The sequence below is a fragment of the Lutra lutra genome, chromosome 11 (genome assembly GCF_902655055.1).
Source record: "Lutra lutra chromosome 11, mLutLut1.2, whole genome shotgun sequence".
NCBI classification, from domain to species: domain Eukaryota; kingdom Metazoa; phylum Chordata; class Mammalia; order Carnivora; family Mustelidae; genus Lutra; species Lutra lutra.
Window position 1 is genome coordinate 81,940,370 of NC_062288.1, and position 13,140 is coordinate 81,953,509.

The 13,140-nt window shown below is 38.8% G+C and overlaps 1 non-coding gene across 1 annotated transcript; it reads left to right on the plus strand.

The window, feature by feature from the left end:
* The first annotated feature begins 3,771 nt into the window (after positions 1-3,771).
* On the plus strand, positions 3,772-3,875 carry LOC125081530 (U6 spliceosomal RNA). Its single transcript, XR_007121731.1, has one exon. It is a non-coding gene; the product is annotated as a U6 spliceosomal RNA (small nuclear RNA).
* Positions 3,876-13,140: the final 9,265 nt, after the last annotated feature.

Sequence of the window (13,140 nt, forward strand, 5' to 3'; positions counted from 1 at the left end):
TCATCCCTCAGTGGCAACTTTCCATGTGCCAATTTCACCTCATGAAATTTTTAGTGTGTGTTAGAGCAGAGGCGTTGGGAAGAATGCCTATCTTGAGAAAGTTTAAATCTATGGAGATAGAGATTTCATTTTATGGCAAAAATATCTGACTCTGACATCACCCTCTGTTCGAAAATTAGTTTATGGAGGAAACAACTGGCAGTCTAAAATATTTCTCTACTAGTAAGAACACTGTAGACATTTGGTAGAAAACATGACTCCATCTGAACACATTAGCTACCCATAAAAAGGGGACGTGGCATTGTAAAATATTCTGGTAGAAACACATGATGTCTGTGGTTGATTTCTACATTTTGATTATGCTGGTACTGTAAATGAATGTATTTTGCTCCAGTCCTTGTTCCTTTGACCTTTTAGAGTCTTAATGAGACTCCAAAAGCAGCAATCAAAAGCACAGTGTTCCATTTTGGAAGCATTCAGAAAGCAAGGCACTTTGGCTAAATTTAGTTGTAGCATTCAGTTTAAAAAACATGTCCGGTCATCTTTCTAAGAGACACAGAGTGAGTGAGTGACTACTCACTTTGATTTTAAATAAATTGGTCAAATAATACTCGCTTCTTCTTGGTTCACCCGTGTAAAAGAAGAAACGGAGGGTCTTGGTGGGGACAATAACAGAAAGTGACCCGTGTCAGGCTTTGCAATGGTTGCAACTCAGGCATGCCCATGTTGTAGGACATCAGACAATAGAAACTTTTGTGTTCAGTTGAAACAATTCTGGCTCAGAAAACACAAATCACAATTAAAATTGAGACAACAAAATTGGACACTGAAAACACTCAGAACTGCTCACACATACGTCATGTGATTCTACCAGGATATTTGCACAATGCCAAGTCCCCTTTTTGTGGGTAGCTGATGTGTTCAAACGGAGTCATGTATTCTACCAAAGCTGAAGAAATACTATCTTCTTTATCAAGAATTATATTTGGTACAAACTTAGGAAAATAACTGAAAGTTATCTTTGAAAAAAAGGGAGAATCAAACTTCAAAGTAATATTTCATCTACTAAATGAGAACATGGGAAGTACATCTTTAAGAATTCAAAAGTTTACCATTTAAGCAATAATCCTGAGGCATACGTGTTTATAGTACCTGGTCAGAAATCTTTTTTCTGGCTAACAGAATCTAAGAAAGCACATCAAGCCACAGAAATTCAGTTCTTTGGCTCCACAATGTTAAGTTCTATGAAAAATTCCCAGATAAGAGAGACCAGATGCAATTTGGAGTTTTGAGCACAACCCAAGTGTAATCTAGCTTTCCTCACTGGAAAATGAATTTCTTTTTAACTTTATTGTGGAAAGAACATGTAATATGAGATCTATTCTCTTAGCAACAGTTTAAGTTACAATGCAGTGTTGCTGACTGCACCTGCAATGTTGCACAACAAAGCCCAAGAATGTATATATGCATCTTAACTACAACTCCATGCCCACTGATTATTAATTTCCCATTTCCCCCTCCCTCCAGCCCCTGGCAACCACCATTCCACTCTTTGATTCTATGAATTTGATTTTTGGTTACCTCACATAAGTGAAATCATGCAGTATTTGTCTTTCTGTGATTGGGTCATTTCACTTGGTGTAATGTCCTCAAGGTTCATTAGTGTTACAGCATATTACAGAATTTCCTACTTTTTGAAGGCTAAATAGCGTTCCTGTGTGTGTGTGTGTGTGTGTGTGTGTACACAAACCATATTTTCTTAAGTAAATAAAAAACAGTTCTCTCAGAATTTACAAAACTATAAATGAAGAGAAAAGCCAGGCTGTATCTGATACAATAAAGTTGTGCGTGGGCCTCTATTGAGACACTCTAGCCAGCCGTGCCAGAATCCAGTGTGGAAGGAGAGGAGTAAAAGCTACAAAACTGGAAAAGTCATTCCCCCTTCACCCCTCCTACCCACTGACCCATGAGGTAGTGTCTATGGTTGGTCAAACCTGCTGGGTGAAGAAGCTCCAGGAAGAAAAGGGAAGGAGTGTGGGAAAGGGGAGCATAAGAGGAACATGAACTCACTCAGACCTGCTTCTTTGTTACATGTGTCTGCTGGTTGGGGTAAGAATAAAGCCACTTCCCAATCCCCTATGCCAATCCCCGCAATAACCAGGAAACCTATTTCCACTCTGCTGCCCAAATTTCTACTTCACTGCGTGTAAATCTAAAATTTCAACTGTCTATAATCTAAGCAATTAAAAAGTTGACCATAATCCTGCATGATGTGTAATAAGGAGAGGAGCCAAAATCAAACCAGGTTCAGCTGTCTTCCAGAACTGTACTACACCTGAGCATTCCTAATAAAGAACAGGGTATGGTGTGAGGAAAGCCTGCAACATGAAGTCTAAATAAGACAAGCAGAAACCTCACCAACCTCATACAAATTATGTAAGGGCTTCCTGAATTAGATAGTGTAGGATAATAAAACTCTGTTAGGGCAAATTCTAGAAACAAACTAAGATAATTAGAGCATAACAGGTGTGAAGAATCAGAATGTAGATGTAGGAATATTGTAGATAAGAGCTGAAATTAAGTTCTAAATGGAGTCTTCTGGCACAGCAATTTTATTTTAAGAAATGTTCTCATTTCAAAGGCATCCTTTTAGAAGTCAGCAAATTATGAGAATGAATACAGAGAAATTGCAGCAAAGAACATTGATGAAATCTTCCCCTATCCCCATCCCCCCATCCTCTATCCTCCATCCCCCATCGCCATCTCCCCACCCCCTAGCAGCTATAGAGAAAACATTTGCTAGTAAAACACCTAGAAGTAATAGTGAGTCCAACTCAAAACCTTGATGAGATCATCATTGTTCAGCATGTAAGTGTCTGCACAAGCAAAAAGTGTTAGTGAGAACAGGATGAGTTTGGAGAAATTGTCTAAAGGTCTTAATTGTTAAAACTTGGGGGGGTGTAGTCTTCCATCACCTTACGATAGACACACTAGAGCACAGACGTTAAGGGCAAGACCTGTGGAGTCAGGCTGGCCAAGGGGTACCTCTTCCCCTCATGGTTTACTGGTTATAAAACCATAAATCATTAATTATACCTTTCTAAATTTAGTCTTAATGTTTTATTGTCTTTAAAATGAAAGTTAAGAGAATTAGCTCATTGCATTCTTGTTGGAGTCAGTTAGATAATGCATGTACTTTATGTAGCATAATGCCTGGCATATAGTAAGAACACAAAAAATTTGGGTTTGAATCATTGCTTAGTTTTCAACCAGAAAATTGGGAAAATATAGCGATGATCATCTTGGTTCCAGTCATCTATACCATATTCTGGCTCTGAGCGTACAACTAAAGGGTATTTTATGGAAGAACATCATAGTCACCCTCCGTGCTTTAATATCTTAATATGGAACATTATGGACTTGGTCTAAGACTTTATTTTGATAATAATAATCAAATGGTCTGGCTTATCTTTCAAAGTTACAGTTTCTATAATTTTTTTCTCCTTTATGTAAATAAGTGTTTTCCTTAAAATATGAATAAGTGGTGGGGTGCCTGGGTGGCTCAGTGGGTTAAAGCCTCTGCCTTCGGCTCGGGTCATGATCCTGGGGTCCTGGGATTGAGCACTGCATCAAGCTCTCTGCTCAGCAGGGAGCCTGCTTCCCCCCTGCTTCTCTCTGCCTGCCTCTCTGCCTACTTGTGGTCTCTGTCTGTTAAATAAATAAATAAATCTTTAATATATATATATATATAGATATATATATGAACAAGTGGTCTACTTTGGCACACATACACTAAAATTAGAACATTACAGAGAAGATTACCATGGTGCCTGCTCAGCGATAGCATGCAAATTCATAAAGGCTTTCATATTTTTATGAAAGAATTCTGGATATGAATAGCAGTGGTAGGTTGTACACCAATATGAATATATTTAATACTACTGAATGGTTCATTTAAAAATGGTTAAAATAGGGGCACCTGGGGGGCACATTCAGATAAGCATCAACACTTGATGTTGGCTCAGATCATGATCTCGGGGTTGTGAAATCAAGCATGGAGCCTGCTTGAGATTCTCTCTTCTCTCTCTCCCTTTCCCCCTCCCCCACCTCTGTCCCTCTTTTAAAAAAACAGTAATTTTATATTATATATATTTTATTACAATATCAGAAAAAATATGAACTAATACTGTTTCATTAAGAGGATCCTGAGATCTTAAAACCCTGGTCCTCTGTCAATGATTTTACATATTTGAATGGTCATAGAATAGCTAAATTGCTGGTCCACTGTTATTTAGCAAAGCATAGAGACAAACAGCATTAAAATTCTGTATATTACAATTTGAATAAACTAACTAGAGCAAGCTGGTTCTTGTTTATATATTTATGCTTATTGTATAACAGCTCAGAAGAATAATTATTTGTAGAATCACCTGTTACCACTAAATTTTCCACTGTTTTTTTTTTTTTTTAATACTTGTAAAGATACATGCGGGACAGGGCATAGTAATCAAAGCAAAATTATGTTTCAGCCTGATGCCCCAACAGCAATTTAAAACATTTTAAATGTTTTTATGTTATTTATTTTTCCGCACAGAATTGTCTAGAAAGCTTTCCTAAGGATTAAAATTACTGGCTTAAACAACTTGTAATATGAACAGGAAGCATGAAAATAAACTTACAGCCAGTGAGTAATCACAAGCCCTGCTACAGTTTCCATCCTTCCATGGTCTAACATTTCGTCAAGCAACAAATATGGCGATGGATGATCTTGAAGAAAGTACAATTGTTTTCCTCTTTTTTTCTTGCCATCTGGAGATACTGGCTTTTTGTTTTCAATATTAAATTGATCTCTACCTGCATCTATACCCTTAAATTCTACCTTTCCTCCTGTTGTGGATGGATGTGGATGAATTGTTCTTGTTTGTAACCACAGCCTCATTTCTCATCTTCCTTTTGTGGTTAAAACTAGTGGACATATGGGCGTCTGGGTGGCTCAGTGGGTTAAGCCGCTGCCTTCGGCTCAGGTCATGATCTCAGGGTCCTGGGATCGAGTCCCGCATCGGGCTCTCTGCTCAGCAGGGAGCCTGCTTCCCTCTCTCTCTCTCTCTGCCTGCCTCTCTGTCTACTTGTGATCTCTCTCTGTCAAATAAATAAATAAAATCTTTAAAAAAAAAACAAAACCTAGTGGACATAGTTATTTCAACTTCCTAACCTCTTACTATCTGCTCAACCAGCTTCAGCCAGTTGATCAGAACCTCCACCTTGCTCTGCCCAGTGGCCAGTTCTCGAACTTCATCTCTCTCAATCCTCCAGCAGTGTTTGAGTTATCATTTTCTTACTGACATGTTTTTGTTTTTGATACTCTACTATCTAATTTGCCTGCTTCTTCAGCTGCTTCCCCTCCTCCATTTCTTCTGCTTGCTCCTTTTCCTCTTCTTGACTTCTACATGCTAGAGTGCCCAGGACTCAGGCCAGGCTCTGTTTTCTCCTCTATTAATACTCTTCCATATGGCTGTATCTAGTTCCCATATGTAAATACCATCTCTCTACTAATGACTACCCAAAGCACATATCCAGCCCTGACCTCCTCCTGAACCCTAGGCTCCTGTATCCAACAGTCTCATCATCTCCAGGGAGTGTCTACTAGGCATCCACCCAGAGCAGTAGCCTTAATCAACACCCCCACCCAGAGACTTCTCCCTCCAGTCTGTTCCAACAGACTCACCTGTTAAGTCCACAACGCAGAGTACTAACCACTATACGATCCACTATACGATCACAGCCTCACCTGTTAAGTCCAAAAACCCAGAATCTATCTTTGAATTTCTTTCCCTCTCCCCTACAATAAATCTATCTGCAAGTCTTGTCAACTTGTATATCTCAAAACACTTATTAAATCCAGTCACTTTTGCTGGCTCTCCCACTAGCATCCTTGTGTGTTATCCATGCTTAACTTCAGCTAGTGTAATAGCCTGCCCACCATTCAACTTGCTTCCATTCCTGCCTTCCTATACTTCATTTTCCACAGAGCAACCAGAGAGAGCTTTTAAAAACTAAATCAGGTTGTGTCATTTCATTGAAAAGCTTCCAGGGTGGGGCACCTGGGTTGCTCAGTCAGTTAAGTAGCAGACTCTTGGTTTCAGCCCAGGACATGATCTCAGGGTTGTGAGATCAAGCCCCATGAGCTCCATGCTGGGTGTGGAGCCTGCTTCAGATTCTCTCTCTCCCTCTCCTCAGTCCCTCACCCCCACCCCTCTCTAGTGGCCGGGCGGGGGACTTCCAGAGTGTAGCCATCCTACTTAGAATAAAATCCAAACTGCTTATCTCCTCCAGGTCTGTCTCTGACCATCCTTCAGATCTTCTCTCCTACCATCCCCTTCTCCCATGTCCCAAAGCTCTCAGCCAAATCACTCTCATTATTCCCCAAACATACCAATGTGTTTCCCTCTAGAGGGCTATTTACTGATGTACAATAGGTTTTTTATAATTATTTACTGGACAAATTATTTTAAGCTGGGCTTTTTCCTTTTCGACTCTCACTGTATTATTCCTGTTAGTTTGTACCACTTCCTGTACTCACTTCTACACCCGCTTTCCATTATGCCCAGAGAAAAAGAACACTATCAGTATTTTTTAAGGGTTACTCACTGTGGATAATTCAAAGTATTTCTTTTTCAAGTGAGAAATCTAAGAGGAGTGGTATCTTGATTTAAGGCAGTCTGGGAGCATGTCTTTAAAAAAAGTTAATTAAGATGATTAAATTTTACAGATCTACTAAATAACATTGTGGCTATGGTTAATAATACTGTATTGTACACTTAACCATGTGTTAAGAGGCTAAATCTCATGTTAAATATTCTCACCATGGGGCGCCTGGGTGGCTCAGTGGGTTAAGCCGCTGCCTTCGGCTCAGGTCATGATCTCAGAGTCCTGGGATCGAGCCCCGCATCGGGCTCTCTGCTCAGCAGGGAGCCTGCTTCCTCCTCTCTCTCTGCCTGCCTCTCTGCCTGCTTGTGATCTCTCTGTCAAATAAATAAATAATAAAAAATCTTTAAAAAAAAAATATTCTCACCATGATAGAAAAACTTCCACTATCAGGTATTTTAGATAAGCTTGCTGAGATACACCATATCCAGACCTCAGGCTTCTTTTTTTTTTTTTTTTTTAAAGATTTTATTTATTTATTTGACAGAGAGAGAGTGGGCTTGACCCACTGAGCCACCCAGGCGCCCCAGACCTCAGGCTTCTATTGGAGGCCCACTACTTCGGTAGTTGAGCAGACTAAGCCAGCATCTAATAATTCGCATTTGTACAACATCACATCTATCTTTTTACCAGGAAGATTCAAGATCTCATCAGCTCTCACCACTGTTTTCCACCCTTCCCTGTGCCACCACCATATGCCTATCTTCCTGAAATTGATTAAGGCTAAAACCTAGAGTCCAATCTTGGGTTTCTCTACCATCCTTCCGCAACCCAGTGTTCTTTAATAAACCTCTTTCTTCCAAAATACCAAGAACTTCATATATTCATCCCACAAATATTAACTGAATTTCCTTGCTTCCAGGCATTATCTTATCTCTGATGATACAAAATGGGATAGCAACGGACTGACCTGTGCCGGCATTACTGCAATTGCTTTAAGTTCCTTGAAAGAAAATTGCTATATAAATCCACACATTTTACAATTTTTAACTTAATGGTGTTTCCCAAGGTTCCATCTTGATTCTCTCACTCTGTACTTTCCTATCTTTCAACTTCCCACTATGTTTTACTGCCTACCGTCAGATCTCAGTACATGATATTGACTGGCATATTCTGTTATGTCCCTTTGCCTACATTCTTCAATTTTCCATGTGCCAAACTACTTTCTACCTCAAATACAAAAGCCAACTCAAATTCAGATTAATCCAGGAAGACTATGCGGCAGAACCAGGTATTAAAGGGCTTCAGGAAAAATATTCCAAAACATCCTGTTGTGAGCACCATGCAAAATGAGTAAGACCAAGTACTATTTTCAGCACCGTACCATCTGGGGAGTGGACGTAACATAAGTGCACTGTGAGTATAATACTATGACCTAAAGGAAATGATAAAATATGAACATCCCATACAGCTGAGAGACTCACAAGGACTTCTTGGAGGTGGCACATGCCACTTTTTTTAACCACAGAGTGAGCAAGATTCCAATAGATACAAATGACCAAGAGTTCCAGGCAGACAGGTGGGTAAGAGAGAAGAGCAGCGTGACAGAAAGGATCCTAAATGATGATCCCTCTGTCCTATGGCAGCAAACGTCAGGAGCAGCTGTGCTTTCTGAAATCTCATTCCACTGGCAGACAAGATTATCTACCACAGTGGTTAATGTTTATTTGACAATAATAATGACAGTTGAACAATACAGACTCACTCCTATGGGTCGATAAATGAGAGGCACTGGCACTATCAAGACAAGGCATCTCTTCCTCAAAGTGAATGACAGAGAAAAATCACGCAAACACAGGTGGAAGGCATTCTTCAAGGATGACATGAAACTATGGCAAGAGCAGTTTCTCTCTGTGGCTAGAAAATGCAACAGAAGACAGTGTTACAGAGTTTTAACCACAATAACAGAGATATGGCTGACTTGAGCAGAAGGAGAAGGCCAAATCCTAGACAGCGAGACATAGCTACGTAAGTGCGCACGCACACACACACACACATGCACATACACAGGGATGAATGCAAGTTCTCGTGTTTATTTTCATAATGCCTTTCATCTTTGTGCGTGCAGAACATACTACATGAGATTCGGAATATGTGTTAAACACTCAGTACTGAGCAGGGTGTGAAGGAAGCAAAGGGAGTTTTTGTCTTCTTCCCATATCCTCTGTAAGAGCTCTTGCAGAGCCACTTCTTAGCCTCTTTGCTAAATATAAATATAGTCACTTTGAGTTTAAGTTCTTTCCCTAAAGCACATCAAAACACCAGCTTACTCTGTTTCCATATCCAGCCCTATAAATTACATGCAGCAATTCTAAGAGAAAGATTGTTTTAATTAAAAAAAGAAAGCAAAGAGGGGCACCTGGGTGGCTCAGTGGGTTAAAGCCTCTACCTTCAGTTCATGATCTCAGGGCGCTGGGATGGAGTCCTGCATAGGGCTCTCTTTTCAGTGGGGAGCCTGCTTCCCTTGCTCTCTCTCTGCCTGCCTCTCTGCCTACTTGTGATCTTTCTCTGTCAAATAGATAAATAAAATCTTAAAAAAAAAAAAAAAAGAAAGCAAAGATAAAGAAAAGCAGCTGTATGTTTTAACAGGGGGCTGCAGTAGGGCCCAAGGTATCTCTAAGGCTTTTGAATACTGTGTTGTGAGTCACAGCTCCAAGGCACCAACTCTTCAGAGCAGAATTCCTTCCATTGCTATAAAATGCTGCCACACACTGAAGAGTGGTTTTCTTCAAGGGAAATGTTTGGTGTAGGGCAATATATTCAGGAGGCATCACCTAAGAAAGGGATTGGGAGAAGTCACGTTGACTCTAGAACAAAAGTTCTCAGTCTGGCCTATAGTGGGGGTGGGTCTGTGGATGGACAACAGAACACCTGTGAGCTCTTGAAATTATATGTAAAATTGTGGCTATTTGCATCTCTCTGGAGAGGTCCTCCATAGTTCTGTTTTTGTTTTCAAAAGGATATATACCCTCCACAAAGGTCAGGGCTCCAGGGAAAGTGTACTAGTTTGCTGGGGCTAACTTACCAAAGTGTCACAAGCTGGGCAGCTTAAAAAACAGAAATTTCTTATTTTCACAGTTTTGGAGGCTAGAAGTCTGAAATCAAACATGTTGACAGGGTTCGTTCCTTCTGAGGACTGTTAAAGGAACATCTGTTCTGTGTCTCTCTCTTAAGTTTGTATCCCCGAAGATAAGCCCTTCACAGTCACCCTATGGGCGGTGCCACAAGGCCCATGACACATCTGATCTGTTAAAGGCCAGCAGAAGGCCATAAATTCCCTTCCCTACAGTTCTTGCCCTCCTATGATCAATGTCAAGTGTATATTTTGAAGCCTCCTTTTCTTTTTCATTTTTCCTGGGAATAATGGACAAAATTTATTCCATTTGGAAAAAAAATTATTTTATCTACTTTTTCAGAGTTTTTCACAGTTCACCTTCTTTTTTATGTTTCCAAATGTACTTGTTCTTATAACTTTCTAAAGTATTTATTATAGCATGAACATTTGTACTCTTTCCTTGGGATATATTTACTATTTTCAAACTGCTCTTCTAGTTCAAGGGTGAACCATTGATAAATCAGCTCTTTTGTTTTCTAAACAAAACTATATCCCCCCTCTAAGTTTTATTTTTTTATGTATATTTTCTTATAAGAAGTAAAGTCCCATAAAATAATAATACAAATATTGATTTAATTGCATTTAATAACTACTGAATTTCCACTATGTCCTGGGCATTGTGGTTGTCATCAAAAATTTAAAAAATGAAATAAAGCAAGACTACAGTTTTCTAGAAAAAGAAGGATAACAGAAGAAGGGAAATAATAGCTATTAGAAATTGGAAGTCATCATGTCATGCATTATGTAGAGAAATTTAAATGTTATATTACTTAATATTATCATATAAGAAAACAGTAAAGTACAAAAAAGATGTAAATATCATACTTCTGGTAGAATGGCAAAATCTAACTGCAAAACTCGAGCTCTTTCTACTTTATTGCATTGCCTTGTTAGTTCTACAAATATTACTAAGACTCTACTATTAATGCCAAGAAGATTGCTGGGTACTGTGAACAAAATAATTAAAACACAGCCACAATCACTACCCACATGAACCTTAGAGTCTAATAAAGGAAGCCCAATGATCAGTCAAATTCATATAATACTGCTCTTTTAAAATACATGCTAGGAAGAAGAGAAATACAGGCTCTTTTGAGAGCTTCTAATAGTCTAGGATTTTAGTCCTAAGGGAAGTGAGAGAATGGGTCCCAGTGGAAGGGATTTTTGAGGTAAGATTTAAAGCATAATGGAAATTTTTAAAAGCCATGGGCCAGGGCACCTGAGTGGCTCAGGCAGTTGAACATCTGAGTCTTGGTTTTAGCTCAGGTCATGATCTCAGGGTCATGAGATCGAACACTTCATCAGGTTCCGTGCTCAGCATGGAGTGTGCTTGAGATTTCCCTCCCTCTCCATCTCCCCCACTCTAATAAATAACTAAATCTTTAAAAAATAATAGAAAATAAAAAGTCAAAAGTCATTAGCACTTCTGGGAAGATGAAACAGATATATACTCTCTTATTATTCATGTTAAGTATAACTACAATTCATAGATATTATATATTAAACATCGGAAGACTGAAAGGTAGAGAGAGAAGACAATTTGGCTAGGGACCACAGGACCCAAGGAATGACAGAATGGTTAAGTTTCCTGGGTTTTCTTTTTGCCTTACATATCGTAGACTTATAGCCAAGGTAGCCAGTGACCCAGAAACATTAATGAGGATATACAAAAAATCCCAACTAAAACGTGATCTCTCTAGCCAAAGGATGAAGAAAAGGAAAAAGTAGCAAGACAGAACATTTTAGACAATACTCATTCCATTCTAGTCAAACACCACAGAGAAACTGTAGCCATGCTCCCATCCATGTTAATGAATGCTGCGTGCGGATCTTAGACTTATACCCTCAAGAGGGTGTACCAACTGCCCCCAAATACCTGCCAGCGTGGTATCAGAACAGGTCAAATAGGGAGATAGGATTTTTATCTGCAGCTTTCAGTAATAAGTACCCACCACCTCCAACTGTGTTATTAGAAATCATGTATGGAGCTAAATGGAGAGTCAGAACTTTCACAATCACCCAGAGATAACGAAGTCACTGTGATGTCAGTGGGGACTGCTTGTATCACCAAATCCACCCTGCCCAGCAGTAACAAGCAGCCCCTCCCATATCTCACATGTCAGGAGGTTGTATGGGGAACCTGAATTTCTGCCTCTACTTGGCAATAATGAGGTGGTACTCCTCCCTCTTCTCCTTCTGAAACAGTAGCAGAGGGGAAAAAAGTTTAAATAAGGTCAGAACATAATGGGAAAAATGTATGAGCTTCAATAAAAAATCACTAGTCATGCCAAGAACCAGGAAGATCTCAAACTGAAAAAGACAATAGATGCCAACATAAATATGGCATAAATGCTAGAATTATCTGATGACAATGTTTAAACATCCATGAAAAAGATGCTTCAATGTGCATTTATCAGCATGTCTGAAACAAATGAAAAAATAAAAAGATTCATTAAAGAAATAGTAATGTCCAAGAAGGAAACAGAACATACAAAGATTTATCAAATGGAAATTTTAGAACTGAAGAATATAATAACTGATAAAAAGCTCAGTAACTGGCTCAACAGCAGAATAGAGAGAACAAATGAAAGATTAGTGAAATGGATGTTAGAAAAATAGATATTATTAATCTGAAAAACAGGAAAATATACTTGAAAAAATGAACTGGGCCTGAAAACCTGAAGAAGTACACAGGGTCAGAGCTAGAAAAGCATGAGAAGAAATAACAGACTAAAATTTTACAAATGTGGCAAAGGGATTTCTAGATTCAAGAAGTTTAATGAACCCCAAACAGGAAAGACCCAAAGAAACCCATAGCAAGAAACATCATAACTGAACTTCTGAAACCTAAAGACAAAAAAAAAAAAATCCTCAACACAGCCAGAGAAAAATGACATCTAACCTACAGAAGAAAAATAATTCAAGTAACAGCAAATTTCTCATTAGTCACTATAGAAGTCAGAGAAAGTGACATGATATTTCTAAGGTGCTAAAAGAAAAGATATGTCAAACCAGAATTCTGTACCCAGTGAAAATATCCTTTAGGAATGAAGAAGAAACCAACACATTCTCATATGAAAGAAAACTGAGGGAATTTGTCACTAGAAGACCTTCCCTAAAAGAATGTAGGAGGGCAATTGTGTTTCTGTATGCTAGCAAACAAATATGAGATGACAAAACATACAATACTATTTACACTTATTCAAAAAATGAAATTATTTAGATGTAAATATATTTACATCTAACATGCATAAGATTTGTCCACTTAATACATCATTGGTGGAAGGGATAAAAAAATCTGAATAAATGAAGAGACATAT